General features: G+C 49.7%; 1 pseudogene; it reads left to right on the forward strand.

The window, feature by feature from the left end:
* Positions 1-15,355: 15,355 nt before the first annotated feature.
* On the forward strand, positions 15,356-16,893 carry LOC125760248 (uncharacterized; annotated as a pseudogene).
* Positions 16,894-19,133: the final 2,240 nt, after the last annotated feature.

Consider the following 19,133-nt stretch of genomic DNA (forward strand, 5'->3'; position numbering starts at 1 on the left):
AGTGGCGCAGTCACGCGGTTTCATTTCATATTTCGTGCGCTTTCCCTTAAAATCGGGGGAAAAAATTACCACGCAGCATGTACGTGGCCGCCCAAGATTGGACCGGTCGTTTTGAAATGCCCTCTACGAAGTGATGGCACCCACTTGGTAATAAATGAATATTAAAAATGCTTCATAATTGACCTACGTTAATCAACCTATTAAGCGCAATATAAAATATATTATAATGAGCGCCACATGACGGTAAATCATACTCCACTGGTTTCATTCAGTCGCGATTAACCACTTTTTAGATAATTGGTTCTATAGTTGCGTGAAACAACCTGTCAACGTGTTCACTGTGATTGATACGGAACCGCCTTGCTACTTGACTAAGATATATTGGTTTTCTTTTTTTTAGGTCGCCGTAAAGTTTTTCCCTCTTGCAAATCACGAGATAGTCGGAACTATAAGTGTTAATAGTGTGAATAGCAGTGGTATCCTGCAACGCTTTGTGCCACTACAATACGCCTAAGACAATTCTCGACGGCTGTAGTTCTCTCGGAGAAGAAACGCCTTATGCCAGCCGATAAGTAGAATATAAAAATCATTGTAGTTTTAAGCCCTCAATGTATACATGATGAGTCACCAAAAAATATCGCTACCAGCGTTGTTGCTGCATTTCGGCTGATACGGTATTGCGAAAACGGTACTACGCTTACGGACAATGTAGAACTGCACAGCAGTATTTGTACCATCGTGCGGAGGCTTCTTACTGACGTTCTTGTATTCAGATAGCAACCCGCTAGCTCGTCGGCAAGTAGAGAAGCGGCACCCATTAATGACAAAAGTGTAAAACAAGAACCATTGACAGCGCAGTGTATAAAGAGCTCTCATGTTAAGGTGAGTTGTTTCGGAACGAAAGCAATATATCTTGAGAAAGTAAGACAGAAATCTGGGGACACAAAGAGATATTGTGTAAAGGTTAAACAATGTTGCTCGCAGTTAAGAAAATTCCGAGTAAAGATTTCTGTTCGTAAGCGTTCCCTGCTTCAATATATCGATATATAACAGCAAATTTGCAAATGTATCGAAGTATCTTAAGATACAATTGGGAGGTATCGTATCGGATACAATTATTCCGGAAATATCTTGTATCTGTATCTCGAATACTTCTTGCCTGGGTATCTTGTATCGTATCGCGATACAATTTCAAAGTATCTTTGCCCAGCCCTGCCCACTACTGTATGACTCCAAATCATATCAGGGCTTGCACGTAAAACGCCAGAAATCATTAACTGCATTACAACCAAACACCACGGCAGTGAGGGGAAGTAATTCAGAGTCCTTCCGACATTTAGTTACGCATGTGAGATAGTTTACAAACTACGCTCGAAACGTTTTGTCATGATTAACTGCGTTTCGATCGTAGAAGTTTATAAAAAGATACGCCAAAGCTTTCGAACGCTGTGCTGAATTGCATTACCCTTTGCACATATGTTCAATGGAATCTTTCGAATTATTTTATAGATAACAAGGAAATTGTAAATGTGGCAAGCACTCCTTGTAGCACAGCTTCACCAAGCACGTTTACGTCGTGCTGATGGGTGAGATTGTGTTCATAGGATGTGGTAGTGTCTTTTTTGATATAGCAGAGAAATGTTCAAAATTTGTTTGAGTACACCTGCTGTTTGACTAAATTAACATGCATCAGTTATAGTGCCTACAACTATGATGCCTGCCCCGCCACAGTGGCCTAGTGGTTATGGCGCTCGACTGCTGACCTGAAGGTCGCGGGATCGAATCCCGACCGCGGCGGCTGCATTTTCGATGGAGGTAAAAATGTTTGAGGCCCGTGTACTTAGATTTAGATTTAGGTGCACGATAAAGAACCCCAGGTGGTCAAAATTTCGAGAGCCCTCCATTACGGCGTATCTCATAATCATATCGAGGTTTTGGGACGTTAAACCCCAGATATTATTATTACAACCATAAAACCTATGAAGTGAAAGTGTGTGCGCTACTGTCACAAAAAAATAACCTAGGAAGTCGACAGCAGTCTTTGCCGTGCAGCAGAGAGGTCTTCAGTAACACCGAATAGCTACCGTCGCTTAAAACAGACATTTCGGACGGATTTACGCTTGCAGCGTGACTTCGGACGCGTCGTTTATTCCTTGCTTACTTGATTATTGTGTCACGAGCACAGAGCGAAACCCTTGTTTTTTGCACAACACTTAAGCTTCACCTACCGGCTTCCTGTATAGGTAAAAAAATCTGCGCAAACTGGGGCCATGTAAAAACGATGTCTGTGGTTAAGGTTCTTGATAGATATGATGCAAAATGGTTGGAAATAGCTTCGAATACAGCAGATCAAGTGCTAGGAACAATTAGACAAAAAACGGCATCTGTCGTTTTCTTAGCTGAGTCGCTGTGTACAGACAGTCGGCGCGAATTAAAGTAGCAGCATAACCCAAGCAGTCTGCTAAAGCAATGTCAATCTTTCGCACTATGAAGTGAAGCATCTTTGATTTACAAAAGGGCAAATGTATTATAAGTGGTGCCATCAATAACATATGTCCGCCAGTTAGGTCACGATTAACGATGCGGGTATAAGCCACACGTACAAACAAAGGAAGGGAGAAATAAAAAAATAAAAATAGCACAAGAAAATATAAAATAAAGAAGAAATAAAAAGAAAGACTGAACACGCGTGGCTCATACCCGCATTCCGTGCTCGCGCCACACAAGGTACCCAGGGCAAACATTCAAACATTAGGGTTGCTTGGTTGGTTGGTAAAACTTTATTGTTGGTCCTACGTTGGACAACAGAGATCAGCCCACTACAATAAGATTAAGGTTGCCTCGAAATTTGTATTTTTTTATTTTGCTTCTGGTCGCCACAGCAACCGAGTTTCAACAGAACTCAGAAAAACGGGATGTTTACCAGCTAACAATTGATAGTCCTGTTGACAAGCACACGTTTGTGTTTATATACTCAGATTATGGCCAAGTTGCTGCGCTCCTACGTATTAATCAGAAGCATGAATATGAATATTCCTGCTCATCCCCGGACACCGTCCACCCCCCTCGAGTGAGTGATTGGAAACTTTATTGTAGAATCGAGGTATTTCGGTGGGCGGCTTCGTGGTTAGGTGACCGCGTGCCTCTGCGCCCGGGCGGCATCTGCTGCTCTCTTGAAATGAATTTCTGGCTATGGTCCTGCTTGGACGTGTGTCCTGATGTGATCTAGTGTAAATCCAGCGCTTTGCTTTCTTAATGGTATTATTTTCGCTACACTTCAGTCATGTAGAATCTAGGAATTCGGCTAGGGTGATTAATGAGCGCAAGTAGGCCATGGCGCGAAACCTGAAGGAACATTTAGTGGCGAACGCTCCTAAGGCGGCACCCGTGAGCGCACGAGGGGCCACGGCGCGAACCTGAAGGAACATTTTATTTGGAAAAGACGAACGCTTCTTTTTCCATCGCGTCGTCGTCCCCCCCCCATCTTCCTGGCCCGTTCTTCAATACACGGAATGACGCCATCTTCGAATTTTGCGGTATTGCCTTCCAACAATAATGCACTGACGTTGAAAGCAGGCAGCACATATTGCGTCCATCCGCTGCCCACATCGTCACAAGAAAGGTCATGTAGAGAAGACGGCGTACATCGTTTTGACATGTAATTAAGACATTCGCCCACAGAAAACAGTTATGCTACATTAAATTTAAAATTCAACGTGTTTCTCTAAATAACTAGATTTCAGTGAAGCCGCTGTATTTGGTGCTCGATGTTTTCTACTAAGAAATCCACATTTGACACTTATGTGCCGTGATTGTGTGTTTGTGCTTTATATTCTAGTGTGCTTTTGCTGAAGGTTAGCGAAAACAGGCATTAGATAGTTTACGACTGCTTCAACATTAGGAAATAAACGAACGGTCAGTTATTCACTACAGAAAGCAATATACATGTTCTTTTATTTGAACAAGTTCTTCTTTAAGATGCTGCTGTAGCCTCTGGAAAAATGTCGAGAGGGTTAACATTTGATGAGTTGCTAACAAATTCCGTTATAAGATAGTAAGCTTCATCGGGTTTGTCTATGGCGCCATAGTGACTCATCCCCAGCAAGACAACTTCCGTGAAGTTCCTCGCTGTTGTCGTGTACCCGGCGAATCCATAATATTTGTCGTGCGGCTTCCAAGGGTAACGAGTGGCGGCTCTATACTCACTTGCATAAGTCCAGTTTAAAAGTTTGTAATAGGTCCGCTGGTTCACCGACGGGAAAAGTGCATCAAGTTGGCCTGTATACAATAAAACTCTAGTTTTGTTTAGCACGTGTTCGTTCATGGTACTAATATCTATTAACCAATCAGAGGCAAAGCTCGTTACGAGGTGTTCGTTGTAGATCTGGAAAGGGGTGTCCGCTCCTGCATGCAGCATCATTTTGGTGGTGTTTGTACTTAGGAAGAAAAAACACATTATCATAAAAAGTGGTCTCTCGGTTGTCAGAGGGCTTGCGTGATCATTGTATAAGGTGAGATTTTGAAACAGGGTCGGAGTACCATTCCGCTTGGTAAATATGGTCTCGAATAGCTGTTGTAGCGCATACATTTGCAAGGTGGCATTTCCCGATTCTGCGTACGTCCTTAAGTCTGCGAACTTGTTCTGAAAGGTCGTTAGCCCGGTATTGTCCAGCATTGACATTTGATAAAGAAATGCACTGGAGTCTGCTACATAAAGCACTGGACCGAGAAATCCGTTGCCGCCGATTATGCCCTTCAGAGCTAAGGACACGTTATTAGGATTGTTCAACATCCAGCTTGCTATTGCGACGGAGTACCTCGCTGTAAGAAAAAAACATTTCGGTGTTAAATATACTGCTGAAGTGTGTTTTTGGACAAGTGTGCGAAATTTTTCTATATGTGCAACGTTATCTACACCATGTAAAATATGCCAACTCCGTTTTATGCTGCCTTCAAAAAGAATCTGAAATATTGAGGGCCTCCGAGATTAGATGCTATGCGAAAATGTCGCCGTTGACTAGTTTTATACCTGTCGGCACATGTGCACAAATGTACAAGCGTACTTGTATTTGTCACAAAATTGGGCATGTTACTACAATAACGGCAAAAAAAAACGGTGTTATGTCTTCAGACATAAAGTGTTGTTTGCAAACTGGCTTATTATTGCAATTACACTGCAAGCAAGCGCGACCGCTCGCGCGCGTGTGATAGAGAACACACATGGCGCAATGCTGTTAGACATGTCCAACTCCATGATAACTGCAGGTAGTGCTAGTAGCCGTTAATATAGAAGAAGCGGCGGGATGCTGGCGATGACATGACGGCTGAATCTTTGTTCTCTTGTGGAAAAGCGCCACAACCCGTTTTCTGTTTGTTAAGATACGGCTAGTACTGAAGGCAGTGGAGTCGCAGCATATCAGACCAATTGCGATCGCAACAATGAAAGAATGAAATAAACTGACATGCCTTCGTTGTGATAGGCAACATATGTTACCCTGCGATGTTGCGCAAGCAATATGTAATGGCAAGATTTCACTAAGCGCATTCCATCTACGCGAAAAACCAACGATCTGCCTGCAGTTCTCTGTGAACGTTATCTCACTTGCGCTATGCAAAGTCGAAGGGTGGAACTGCAATGACAATTGCGCCTAAGTGTTACATAACCGACATCCTGTGCCAAATTGTGCCAAAACTGTAATAGTCCATGAAATTATGGAGCTGGTCCAAAATACAGAAATCAACAACCGTGGAATTGTTTGCTGTCAGTTTTCGCAGAAACTACCACGGAAACTTCATTTTCTCTTTTTGTGTGACTGGTTACACGTGTAACCGCTGCCTTGCGCACTCCGCGACGGAGTTTCTAGGAACATTCCTGACTCTTGTAGATTGTTCTGATAAGCTTTAGCGCACAAGATGAACAGTACAGCTTATTCTGAAACTATCGCGACCACGAACGATTAGGCTGGCACCTTCGATGCCACATGTATAAATGTCGACGTGTGTTACCGCAGACCAGATTACCGACGGCCGACGCTGTGACCGCCGCTATAAGTGTACAGCATGTATTGCTTGTACTTTCACTTTTCGTTTCCTGGGCACAAGTTCGCCTAATAAAGCGTTTCGTCTTTAATAGCCCGAGTGCCGTATTACTCATGGTCACGACTACGTGACAATATATAACGATCATTCTGCTTCGTCTGCGATTTCGGAGAAAACTTGCCGGATGAAGCTGGACCAAGAAAACGTCTGATTACACGGCACTGACATTTATGGCAGCATATAATCCCGTGTTCCGGGCTTGCAAGGCAGCCGTCGACAGATATACGCCGCTCGGGCGATTCCAGAAGCGTCGAGAATTTTCCCGGATGAGTTGATTGCCGTAGCTACGCAGGGCGCGCCGCCTCCGTGAGATAGCGTAGTGTACTTCCAAGAAACCGGGCGTGAATCTGCATGCGACCGGTCGTGCGATGCGCTGCGGTCCGACTTGTCGCATATGACTGTTCGAAGCACATTGTACGACCGAGTGAGGGACGCGTTGGCTCCGCCCAGATCCGGCGGCCGGTCGTGCACACCCGAAGCCGTTCGCACTTTGCCATAAAGGTAAAGAGAAACGCTTTTAAGAACCCTTGCTTGCTTAGCATGAGCGAAATCAATGAAAACACGTCTATACGCACAGCAAACTCCCGCAACTACGCGCCCAGTGCCACACATGCTGACAGCATGGTGGCCGGTGAATAGGCATAGCTCGCCGGCCGTCGAATCCGAGTTTGACGCTGCTACCCAACCGGCCGCAGTTCGTAATTCACGCGCGCTAGCGTAACTGAAATGTTTTAGAGTACCGCATCTGTTTCGCGCGCGCCGTCGCCGATGTGATTGGCTTACTTGCATCACGTGACCTCTCGAAGCCATGTCTCTTCCAAGCGGTCTTGGTGCGCGCTTGTTCAATGCACAGCATGGCCAGCCACTTAGCAATACCGACGTCCCTACAGGAGTACTTCGTCGCTTTTCTAAACGCGTCATGCAGATGCCAGAAAGTACCTTTGCAGCAAACAAACGTAATCTGTGAAACTCTTTTTTTTTTTCGCGTTCCGTGCGATAAAATCGTCAGAGAATGGCATTCTACGTGCCTGAATAAAGCTGGCCGCAAAGAATTGGCCCCGTCGAGGAACACTCGTTTCTGAGTAACTTACGCGAGCTTTTGCTGGAAAAGCTGTCATTCGACAGGATACTTCAGCTTTCCGTTTCGCTCTACTCAGCGATGTTGAAAACGACGTACTACTTTCAATTTCGCTCGGTGCAATACAGGGTGCCCCAGCCAGAACACAAAAATATGCTGACGCACTTTATGACGATGCAACCACTGCTGACTTTTGCATAGAGTAAGTCGCACTTTTTTAGCACGAAAGTCTTTTACGCCGGGCTCCACCAAGACTTCAGTGACGTATTTTAGTCACGGAAATGACCTCGGAAGGATGCACATGATCAGATGGCAATGGAAAAAAGTTCCATGAACGGGAGTCGAACCAATGACCGCGACAACAGATGCCGGGCACGCTGTCCACTGCGCCACGGTCACACATCCGGGAGGCTTTACAAACGCTCCTTTTATATCTCAGACTTTCCTCTCACGTTGCTCTTGGTCGGCGGGTGGTGTCCGCCGTCTGGGAGCGGTAAAGTGAAGTAATGCATTAGGACCGTGGCTTTTGCGAAGAGCTCCTGCAACGCACCCTTGCTACGCATCCGTCCCATTCGGCGCGTTTCTAATAGAAATGCAATTTTGTCAACACCTCAACACACCGCGAGGTGGCGACCTTAGCCCAAGCCTCGGCCACGCTCATAGCATCCATCCATATGAAATATAGCTCGGTGACGCGTGCCTGCCTCGCCGTAACACCGCGTTCCCCGCTTACACTCGCCTCGCGAAAAATCGCGGCAGGGCTAGAGGATGTATACACACGACGCACGCTGCGTTTCCCTCTAGTCCCGCCGTTGTTCTGAATAACTCTTTTCAACATGCGGCGGGATGGCGACCTTAGCTTAAGTTCTGCGTCCAATCAGTGAGGCTCTTCTGGCTGTCACACCGCTTTCTCTGATTACGCTCTCACCGTTTACTACAGCTACAACAAAGGTTTGCTTAATCACTAATCCAACGACCTTAGCCGTCGGGATGAAGATGTGCCACCAAGCGTCAACGTGGGTGCATCCACGTTAAACGGAGCTGCCAAACACCAATATTATTTGTGCAAGCACTTATATCAATTACAGTAAACACTCAACTACTTCTGTGAAGACGCGTTTTACTTTCGCGTTATACCGATTCCTATGACGGAGGGATCAACTACGTTTTTTTGCGTTCTTCTTAATTCCTTATTAGGAAATATTAAATTCTAATGCAACGATGCTAGGCGACAAATTTCCAACTAGAAAGCTTTAGATCGGTTTGCAAAACGTCCGCTTGGACAGCTTCGAACTTTCTAGCTATCAAGAAAGCTACTTTGCTTCTTTCAAATGCCCGCGATATACAAAAAAGAAATGCCACGTGACATGTCCGCTCGCGCCTCGTAACTGCGACCTTCCTATCACACCGTATGAAACCAACGTTATACGGCTGCACCTGCCCACACTGCAATGTGGAAGGCACTCTAATAATAATAATATCTGGGGTTTAACGTCCCAAAACCACGATATGATTATGAGAGACGCAGTGGAGGGCTCCAGAAATCTCGACCACCTGGGGTTCTTTAACGTGCACCTAAATGTAAGTACACGGGCCTCAAGCATTTTCGCCTCCATCGAAAATGCAGCCGCCGCGGCCGGGATTCGATCCCGTGACCTCCGGGTCAGCAGTCGAGCGCCATAACCACTAGACCACCGTGGCGGGGCGTGGCAGGCCCTCTGGCCCACCTTCTACTTCAATGCAAAGCAAGCTTCAAAGCACTTGCGATGAGTATGGTGCGCGGTTTAATAGGTGGTTAGCAAAAACGTGGCTCTCGCAATGGATTGTGGGCTACGGCGCCCGTCTGCATCGACTTCCAGTTCGAGACGCCGTGCCGCGGAACGGGCGCTGTTGCTAGTGGCGTCGCTTTCTGTGTGTTTAGCAGTCTCGGTGCACTTTTCTCACAAATTACTGCATAATGTTTGGCAGCGATGTGCAGCTCAGTTGAATAACAAGTGCAATCACTACGGCATAGTTATAAAGGTGCGAACGGTCATGTCTTCATTCAAGTGGCGTGCACCTCGGACACCTGCATGTTCTTTCGCCGCAAAGGGCGCTTTCGCGCATGTTTTGCGGCATATAAAGGTTTATTGCACATTATAGCGTGATGAAATATCCGCCCAATCTGTTTTCCTCTTGCTAACTCGTAAAACTATTTGTTTACGTTTGTGTTGCAAAGATACCATCTCGGGTTTGATATAGTGAATGGCAATAGTTAAATGTTTCTTACTCTAAGCGTAGACAACTCTCGCAGTTTTGTCGCTTTTTTTACGCCTCTAAATCTTCCTTTACGTGAGATGTCTTTCCCTCGCGCACTCGAATATTGTGTTTCGATCAGTGGATGCGAAATTTTTCGCACTCAACACAGCCTTTCAAGTTCCACTAAAAGGTATGGACACTTCACGTTTGCAAGTTTCTGAAATACTAGAGACGCCATACCATACAACTCGTTGCTTGAAAACCAACTTCGATCGTTTAACGTACTACGATACCAGTAACTGAACGGCCTTTTTGTTCTGTACGTTGCCCTTTTACGCGCTCAGGCAGTTTTCATAAATTTCACAGAAAGTAGGCAATGCAACATATTTAATGCAAGTATACTGTATCGACGTACTTGTTCGGGCAGACAGAGTACACATACTCTTGTCAGAAGTCTAGGTGATTTGGGAGCGTACGTACGTTGACATTTTGCACCATGTGCTCATATGCGTGAGTGACTCTGAGGTAGCCACCACTTCAGCTTAAATAAACTAAACGAAGCTGATTCTGCAAAATATTACTGCGTGTTTTAAAGCATAACCGTACATCTATACTCGCATGCTGCGCTTGTTCCCCATGTTTGCCCATTTCCACTTCTCGCTTGTTTCTCTAAAGTGCGAAATACCACGTATATATTCGCAGAAGATTCCAAGAACACAATCACTGGACAACTAGTAAGAAACGCGCCGCAGAAGTGCGCGTTTCCTCCCCGATTACATTAAACAGCAGGCACCTTGAAGCAGCGAAGAGATAGGCCTCGAACCGGAAGTACCGTAGCAGGCGACGCGCCGTTTTGCTATCCACCTATCGTGCGTCTTAGAAAAGTGCGCTGCACTAATAGAAAGAAGTCTACAAGGAGTGCACGCGCGAACAGAAGCCTGGTGAAAGACGACGGCGACGAACAACGCCACGAGGACGCGAAGGCCAAGAAGTTGACGGATCTGCCGAATCTTTTTTTCAATTTGAAGTTTTATTCGTAGAGACCATGGCGAGCACGTGGGAGTTATTGGAATTCGCAGAACACATGGGGCTCGAGGGAGCGGAGCTTAAAATGTGGTATGACCAGCGGATGGTGCGAGCACGTGAATAACGGGCTGCAGAACGAAGGGATAAGCGAGAGAAGCTCGAATCGGAGCTAAAGGCTAAAAAAAAATCGCAGCATATCCACGGAGTGAATGATGATGAGTGGGCGAAGCTGCGGAGGTTCATCGGTAAACCGTGAATCTTCCGTGAATTCTGCCCAGTACATCATCACCGACGTGAGATCGGGCGCGTTTATACTAAAGGTTCGATGAGTTATGACGACTTGCAGCGCACTTTAATTTTACATGTACGCTGTGAATTTTCATTGTTTAGAAAACCATTGCTTAGAAAACATCTGGCGTCTTTCGTTAAGCAGCTGGCGTCTTTTCGTTTTGCTTTAGAAACATCTGGCGTTCTTTCGTTTTGCTTTTACAAAACATCTGGCGTCTTTTGTTGGTTTATTTCATCAATCAACGGCGTTTTGAACAAAATTTTTATTGTTTAATCACGCACAGGAGAAATCTCACCAGGCACTACCTTGGAGGTAAAGAATGGCTGCTAATGGGAATGAGAGACAGAAGAAGTCGGCTTTTAGCTAACGCTGCAAATTTTTTATTGTTCAACAACGCACAGGAAAAATCTCCCACCGGCACCACCTTGCAGGTCAAAGCGTAAGACTGGTTACATACTACGCTACGAGGGACGAACGGGTGCCGCTATAAGGAGCTTCGCCCCTAAAAGAAGCAGCTCGAATTGAAAAGAAGAGCACCTGAGTGGCGACTTCAAGTCGCAGGGGATAAAAAGACAGGACTGGAAAGCTGGAGATGTGAACAAGCGGTTGATGTTTGATCCGATAGCAGCTTCTCACGGTGTGAGACAGATTTCTGTAGGGTAAGCCTTGAACCTCGCCATGGCCTTTCGTTAAAGCAGGGAGCTCTAATAGAGGTGGGCAGCCAAGAAATTAGGAGTCTTGCTGAGCTTGATGAAGCGGTGTACAACTTCGCAAGCACGGAACAAGACAGTTCCACTCAGAGTAACTTGTGCGTTCCAACCTACGAGAGGCCGAGCACAATTAAGGAAGAGGTAAGAAACTTTTCAGTGCTCGCATTCAGTGGAACTACGATCGCTCTCTTGAAAGCCTTTTGTATCATGCATTCTATCTTGTTTTTTTCTGAGCCTAGCCATTTTAGGTAGGGGGCACCGTATGTTATACGGCTTATCGCGTACGCCTGCACGAGACGGATCGCGCAGTGTTCGCGCATACCGTTACGTCTGTTCGTGATACGACGCAGGAGTCTGGACGTGTCGTCTATCGAACGACGTTAGCCACTGCAGTAATTTGAGTTTACGGCCTGTGGCTCAGAGTATGTTCCACGAACGCTCGGGCCCGTGTCTACCGCAATCTCTATGAACGAGTGGTCACTCCCCAAGTCCTCCTGCTTGTTTTGCCAAGACACCGCGGTGACATTCGACACGAACGCAAGGTCCGGTAGCATGTCTGCGCTCACGCTGTTTCCCCGGCGCTGTCGGATCGGCGGGGTTCGCGATCAGTTCAAGCCGTGGCTCTTGCGAGTCTTCCCAAAGGTGTTTGCCCTTGAGTGTTTCACGCGTGTATCCCCAGGCCCCGTGGAGTGCAATAAAATCACCCGCAACTAGCAGAGGTGCGCCGTTGGCGGCCGCGCTTGCTCTCCGGAGCAGCTCCCCAAAGCGGTGCTGCAGCGTGGGTTTACTGTAGACGTTAAGGACAAACGGGCCTCGGCCGCGCTTAGGAATTAATTCTACAAAAAAGTCAGTTTCGCCGCAACGGCGAAGCAATGATTGCGATAGCAATAAATTGCAATGTAACGCGAAGAACGGAAAGCAGCTCGAAATTGCCAGCGCATCGCTCGAGCCCAAAGGACGCACGAAAAGAACGCACACAGGACGAGCGCGAACTAATGCGTCACAGCTCGACACTTGAAGCGCACTGCTCAAACATAAAGCAGGACGCACGAAACAAACGAACAGGTACACACAAGACGAGCGCGAACTAATTGTCACAGTTGTTACTTATTTCTGTTTGAACAGCGCGCTCCTTTCGCAAACGCGGCCGCTGCAGCGAGCGAAGCGAAGCACCCCACCAGCCGCCCCTTCTTTCCTTGAGATAAGCGCACGAAAGCGACGACGCCTTGTAGAGCGAACAGCAACGGCGTTCGCAGGGGCGGGGCCACGATCTTTAAAGCACGCAACACGCGCGCACGTCGCGCCATCTATGCGGCCACTAGGAAAGCATGCTGAATTACATGGTGTATATAAATAGCTCGCCGTTAGCAGGCTGAGAGACGGTGCTGTCGTGGCCTAACGTCTAACGCGGCGGGCTGCAAAGCGAGAGGTCGCCCGTTCGATTCCGCGCGTCGGAAAGAATTTCCTAATTATTTTTCTTTGTGGCCTTTCTATATATATACATACTTATACATATACGGTGAATGACGGCGACGGGGACGGACATTTTACAGCCGAGACTGTCCACATAATTGCTATCGCAATAAAACATGCGGTATCCTTACGCTCTCAAGCTCGCGTTGCGCCACCGTGATGTACGGCGGCGACCGGCGGCGGGGGCGACGGCAGCCACCGCGGTCGTGCCGATGAGGAGAGCGAATCGCCCCGCCTTCGGCGACCCGCGGCCGCCCCCAGCGTCTCACCACGCGCCGAGCGGCGTTAGCGCACGTTTCAGGGGCGAAGCTCATTAAGGCGGCACCTGTTCGTCCCTCGTAGTAGTGCGTAACCAGTCGTAACGCTAGTACCAGATCTTGACCTCCAAGGTGGTGCCGGTGGGAGATTTTCCCTGTGCGTTGTTGAACAATAAAAAATTCGCAGCGTGCGCGTTAACTAAAAGCCGAATTCTTCTGTCTCTCATTCCCCATTAGCAGCCATTGGCATGTTCCAGTAGGAAACGTTAGTAGAAGTAGAAGTGTAAGTGTTAGCTAAAAGCCCACTTCTTCTGTGTCTCATTCCCATTAGCAGCCATTGTTTACCTCCAAGGTAGTGCCTGGTGAGATTTCTCCTGTGCGTGATTAAACAATAAAAATTTTGTTCAAAACGCCGTTGATTGATGAAATAAACCAACGAAAGACGCCAGATGTTTTCTAAAAGCAAAACGAAAGAACGCCAGATGTTTCTAAAGCAAAACGAAAAGACGCCAGCTGCTTAACGAAAGACGCCAGATGTTTTCTAAAGCAATGGTTTTCTAAACAATGAAAATTCACAGCGTACATGTAAAATTAAATTGAGCTGCAAGTCGTCATAACTCATCGAACCTTTAGTATAAACGCGCCCGATCTCACGTCGGTGATGATCTACTGGGCAGAATTCACGGAAGATTCACGGTTTACCGATGAACCTCAGCAGCTTCGTCCACTCATCATCATTCATTCCGTGGATATGCTGTGATCTTTTTCTCTCAGCCTGTTGTCCGCCGCGGCCGCGTTTATGGCTTTGTAACCAGCTAGTTCTGCCACATGATTTGTTTCCTGCAAAAGGATAACGTCCGGTTTCGTCTCACGGCTGCGAATAAATTGCTCGAGATTTCCCCGCTTCCTCCAATATCCCAGGCAGTTCCACTGCCAGATCGTGTAATGTTGTTTGCGAGTGTTAGTGTGAGTGTGCACGTGTCTAGCCATGGTGACGCTTGTGTTTAATTTAGCCCATCGCCGTCGAGGCGACTGGGGTGCAGCTGCGGCTCGGCGTCTGGCAGTGCGTTCTGCTGCTGCTGATTCTGTTGCTGTCTAGCGTACGGCTTACTCACCGTTCTAATCGGTCTGCCCGCAAATGGCGGGAGTCTGGCTTTAATGTTTCCTATGCGCGCCGTGTGCGCGGTGAGCGTTTGTGTAATTTGTTCAGAGTGCTTAGCCAGTGCACTATTGAACATGTCATTCATCTGTGCCACCTGTTTAGCAAAACGCCCATCGAGGCAGGTCTCGATAGTATCGATTTGTTTCTGTAGCTTATCATAACGGCCACATCGCTGTGTGGACTCGTGTCTGGCAGGATCTAGTGCTATCCTTTTCGCGGTACACGGGCGGTCTTCGCGTCCGCCTGCCCCCTCTCCCGAACTGCTCTCGTCATCCGTGTCCACCCCCGCCGCCTCGGGTCGCGATAGCGTCGAAGACCGAGGGGTCGGTAGTGGCGGCGTCGCCGCCTGTTGCTGCGGTTGTTGTATTCGTGGAGCCTCTCCTTTCAGTTTGGAATTTTCCGCTCTAAGGGCGGCGTTCTCGCGTTTCAGCTCGGAAATATTCGATTGTAACGGTCCTAGGCGTTGTTCTAGCGCTCGCTCTATCGCTAGTTCGAGCGTCCACTTCGGTTGGCGTCGGATGAACCTCCGTTGTGACTTCCGTTGCCTTCGGTATCCGGTGCTGATGCCGCTGTTGTAGATGCTGTCGGACGCTGCGGCCGCTTGCTCTTCTTCACGTCTCTTTCGCTCTAGTCGGCGACGCTTGACTATGTATGGAGTCTTGTATCTCGCCTTGCAGACGCGGTCACCCGTGAGATGATCCTTGCCACACAGTTGACACCGCGGCTAGCAGCGATGGTCAGGCGGCGGGTTACTGCTTCCCCAGCCAGGCAAATCTTGTCGGCAGGGTTGGGGCGCACGTCGGAGCGATGGCCCAGCCTCCCGCACGTGAAGCACACGTCGATGTGCTTTCTGTAGAGGGAGCATCTAACAAGCATAGGTCCATAGTATACGTGCCTGGGAACATCGAAACCGTCGAACAATATGATGATGTTGTCCGTGGTGCCTGTAGAGGGCGTGAGTGCCAAGTCAAATATGAGGCGCCCTCTATAGGATGTGCTATATAAAGGGTGCACTGTCAATAAACGGGGGCACTTCTGCTGGGGACTCGGAGCGTGTGTCTCTACTCCGCGGCCCTCGGGCTTCAGCCTGCCTCCTCGGCCGCCTCGGCTCGAACCCTCCCACCACATGGTGTCAGAAGTGGCATGCCTGGTTCCCGCCACTCGACATGGATAACAAAGACGCTCCAGTTCCTGCTCTCGCTGCCGCCAGTCTTCAGAGTCCGGCTCCGTTCTCGTTCGACGACGCCGGCGAGTGGCTGCCCTGGTTACAGCAATTTGAGGACTATGCCTTCGCCACCGGCATGCACGCAGCCCCGGACGAGACTAGGGTTAGGACTCTCCTCTACTGTATGGGCCCTGGGCACGCATCGTCGTCAGTTCACTCATGTCCGACGAAGAAGCGTACAAGTCCTACGCGGAAGTCACCCAGCGGCTCACACGCTACTTCGTGCACCCCGTAAACGAGGTGTACGAGAGCTCTCGGTTTCATAAGTGGACCCAACAGCCAGGTGAAACTGTCGATAGTTTCTTCACGGCCCTTCGGAACATGGTACGCAAGTGTAACTACCCGTCACCTGCCGTTGAAGAGCGTCTTGTTCGCCACCGTTCCGTCGTGGGTTTGGCGGATTCTCACCTTTCGGAGAAGCTGTGCCGCACTCCGAGCCTTTCCCTGGACGACGCACTCGTGCAAGCTCGTTAGCTCGAAAACGCCGAACGCGAAAAACAACGCCTGTCCCTCACCACTGGGAAACCGCCTACGGCAGCTCACGCGGACGCGGCGACTTCGCGTAAACCCGCGCCGCGTGCACGCAGACGACGCAACAGACGGGACACTGGCAACTTTGCTGACTTTGCGTCACGTGACCGGCCCGACGGTTCGCACACGGGCAACAGAGCCGGCGAGGCTTCGAAAAGCGGCCTAGGCCTAAATGGGCAGCGCAATTTTGCGGTAACGAGTTTCACCGACGGTCTGACTGTCCAGCAGCCAAAGCGGTCTGTAACCACTGCAAGAAGCGAGGCTACTCGCAGCGGTATATCGCTCAAGGAAGCGCCTCGGATCCGTCGAGCTCCACTCCGTCGCGGCGGTGGCTCGCAACGGGCGGTACGTTGTGGTTCATGTCGACGGGCACCCTCTCGTCTTCAAAGTGGACTCTGTTGCCGACGCCTCGGTGGTTCCGCGCACGTTTCCCGGCTGCCCAGCCGTCCTCGATAAACCGCGCGGCGAAGAGCTTTTCGGACCCGGGAAACAAGCCCTGAAGCTTCTCGGCACCTTCGACGCGGCGTTGTCTTGGAGAGGCAGGCAAGTCAACGAGCGCATCTACGTCGTTACGGGACAAGAGCAGCCACTTCTGGGCTATCCCGCTATCGTTTCCCATGAGGTCGTCAAGTTTGTCGGCGCCGTCACATCAGCTCTGCCGGAAGCACCACCTCGTGAAGTCCCTCCAGCCCTTTCACCGGCCTGGGCACGTTTCCGGAAGAGTACGCGCTACGTATCAAGCCTGACGCGGTACCGTATGCCCTCAGCACAGTCCGGCGTATCCCGATACCGCTACGAGACGTAGTCAAAAAGGAGCTTGACAAGATTGAGCAAGAGGGCGTGATCTGGCGCGTCGACGAACCGACGGACTGGTGCGCGGGACTTGTCGTCATCCCGAAGCCAGCGGGGCGTTACCGCCTGTGCGTTGATTTGACAAAACTCAACCAAGCCGTTCTGCGTGAACGCCACGTACACCCGACCGTCGACCAAACCCTCGGACTTCTTGGTGACGCACGCGTTCTTTCGAAGTTGGACGCAACTTCAGGCTTCCACCAAGTACTACTGGCGCGCGACTCCCAGAAGTATACGACTTTCATCACACCGTTTGGCAGGTATTGCTACTACCGCCTCTCATTCGGCATAACATCGGCCCCGGAATACTTTCAGCGTCAGATGTCTCGCCTGCTGGCAGGGTTGGCCGGTGTTGTTAACCTTATTGACGACATCCTTGTGTTTGGCCGCGCCATAGAAGAACACGGCCAGCGCCTCCAGGCAGTCCTCGGTCGCCTCCAACAAGCGTCCCCGCTTGTTGGAGGCGACGCTGCCAAGTGCACAAGCGACGCTGCCAAGTGTACTTTCGGTGTGTCCAGCGTGCGGTTCCTTGGCGTTGTCGTCGGTGTCAATGTCATCACTCCGGATTCAGAGAAAGTGGCCGCCATTCAGCGTATGCCAGCTTCTCAGGACGTTCATGGTGTTTAACGTTTTCTTGGTATGCTCAACCACATCGGTCGCTTCCTCCCGGGCCTCTCACAACTGCGCCAATCAGAAGTCTCCTGAACAAGACTGCAGCCTGGACATGGGGACCAGCGCAAGCGTCAGCATTTGAAAAGCTAAAGAGCATGCTGTCCTCAGACATCTGCCTCGCAAGGTATAACCCTGCACTGTTGACGACAGCCTCCGCAGACACCAGTTCCTTCGGGCTGGGTACTGTTCTCGTTCAGGACCAGTCATCAGGGGAGCGCCGACCAGTTGCATACGCCTCTCGAGCGCTGACTGAAACGGAACGGAAGTACAGCCAAATCGAAAAAGAGGCACTGGCTGCCACTTCGGCCGTCAACCGATTCGACGAGTTTCTTCGGGGTCTTCGTTTCACCTTGGAGACCGACCATAAGTCGTTGGTAAAGCTCCTAGGAACCGCAGATCTCGATCTCATGCAACCACGAATCGAGCGCTTCCGCATCCGCCTTTTCCAGTACCAGTTTGACGTCAAGTAAGTTCCTGGGAAACAGCTGGCCACTGCAGAAGCACTCTCAAGGGACCCAGTCGTCCAGCTGCCAGCAACTCCAGAACTTGATAAGGTGGAGCTGTACGTTCAAGAAGCACTCCGTGCTATCCCTCCCACATGTGCAGTACTCCTCGACGACTTCCAAGATTATCAGGCTGCAGATGGGGAGTGCGCGCAGCTCAAGTTGTACTGTGAGCAAAGGTGGCCTCGGAAAAAGAATCTGCCTGTCAGCATGGCTCGGTTCTGGGCTCATCGGGCCGAATTCAGTATCGGTGACGGCCTTCTCCTCTGCGGTGGATGCCTGCTGGTGCCCGCTTCTCTGCGGAAGCACATCCTCTCCCTCATTCACGACGGACACCTCGGAGTGAACCGCTGCCGTGCCATCGCCAGGGGAGCTGTCTGGTGGCCGACCATGGGGAGCCAGGTCAAGACCATGGTGGAGAACTGTACCAACTTTGCCACCACGCGGGTCTAGCGAGCAGAGCCACTGCTGCCTACTGTGACGCCTAGCCGTCCCTGGGAGCGAGTCGGGGTAGACATCTTTCATCATGAAGGAGCCGACTACCTTCTCCTCGTAGATTCCTACTCGAGGTACCCAGAAGTGCTGTCCCTTCGCTCGACGACGTCTACAGCGGTGATCGCCATCATCAAAAGTGTCTAGAGGTGTGCACGGGCTCCGGGTAGCCCGAAAGCCCGAGCCCGACCCGGCCCGCGGGCCAGTCTCGGGCGGGCCGACGTGTTTTCAGCTCGGGCCCGGGCCGGGCTCGGGCTACTTGGAGTTTTACCGGGCCGGGCTCGGGCCCGGCGCGAAGCCCGACTCAAGCCCGAAATATGGAGAATGAGCGGGAATTGTTTGCCAGCACGCATACAGCGCCTTTTCCGCGACCGCCCTTTACCGCTTTTCCTTTCTATTCTACTTTAAACAAAAAGGGAGCAGGTAAAGCACTGCCTCTGTTGCATTCCGAAAAACAGAGAAGTAACACCACCTGAGCTAGTGACGGCGGCACGCGACTGCTCGCGTTAGATTTAAGGCCAAACCC

This window comes from Rhipicephalus sanguineus, chromosome 10 (genome assembly GCF_013339695.2).
Source record: "Rhipicephalus sanguineus isolate Rsan-2018 chromosome 10, BIME_Rsan_1.4, whole genome shotgun sequence".
In the NCBI taxonomy this organism is placed as follows: domain Eukaryota; kingdom Metazoa; phylum Arthropoda; class Arachnida; order Ixodida; family Ixodidae; genus Rhipicephalus; species Rhipicephalus sanguineus.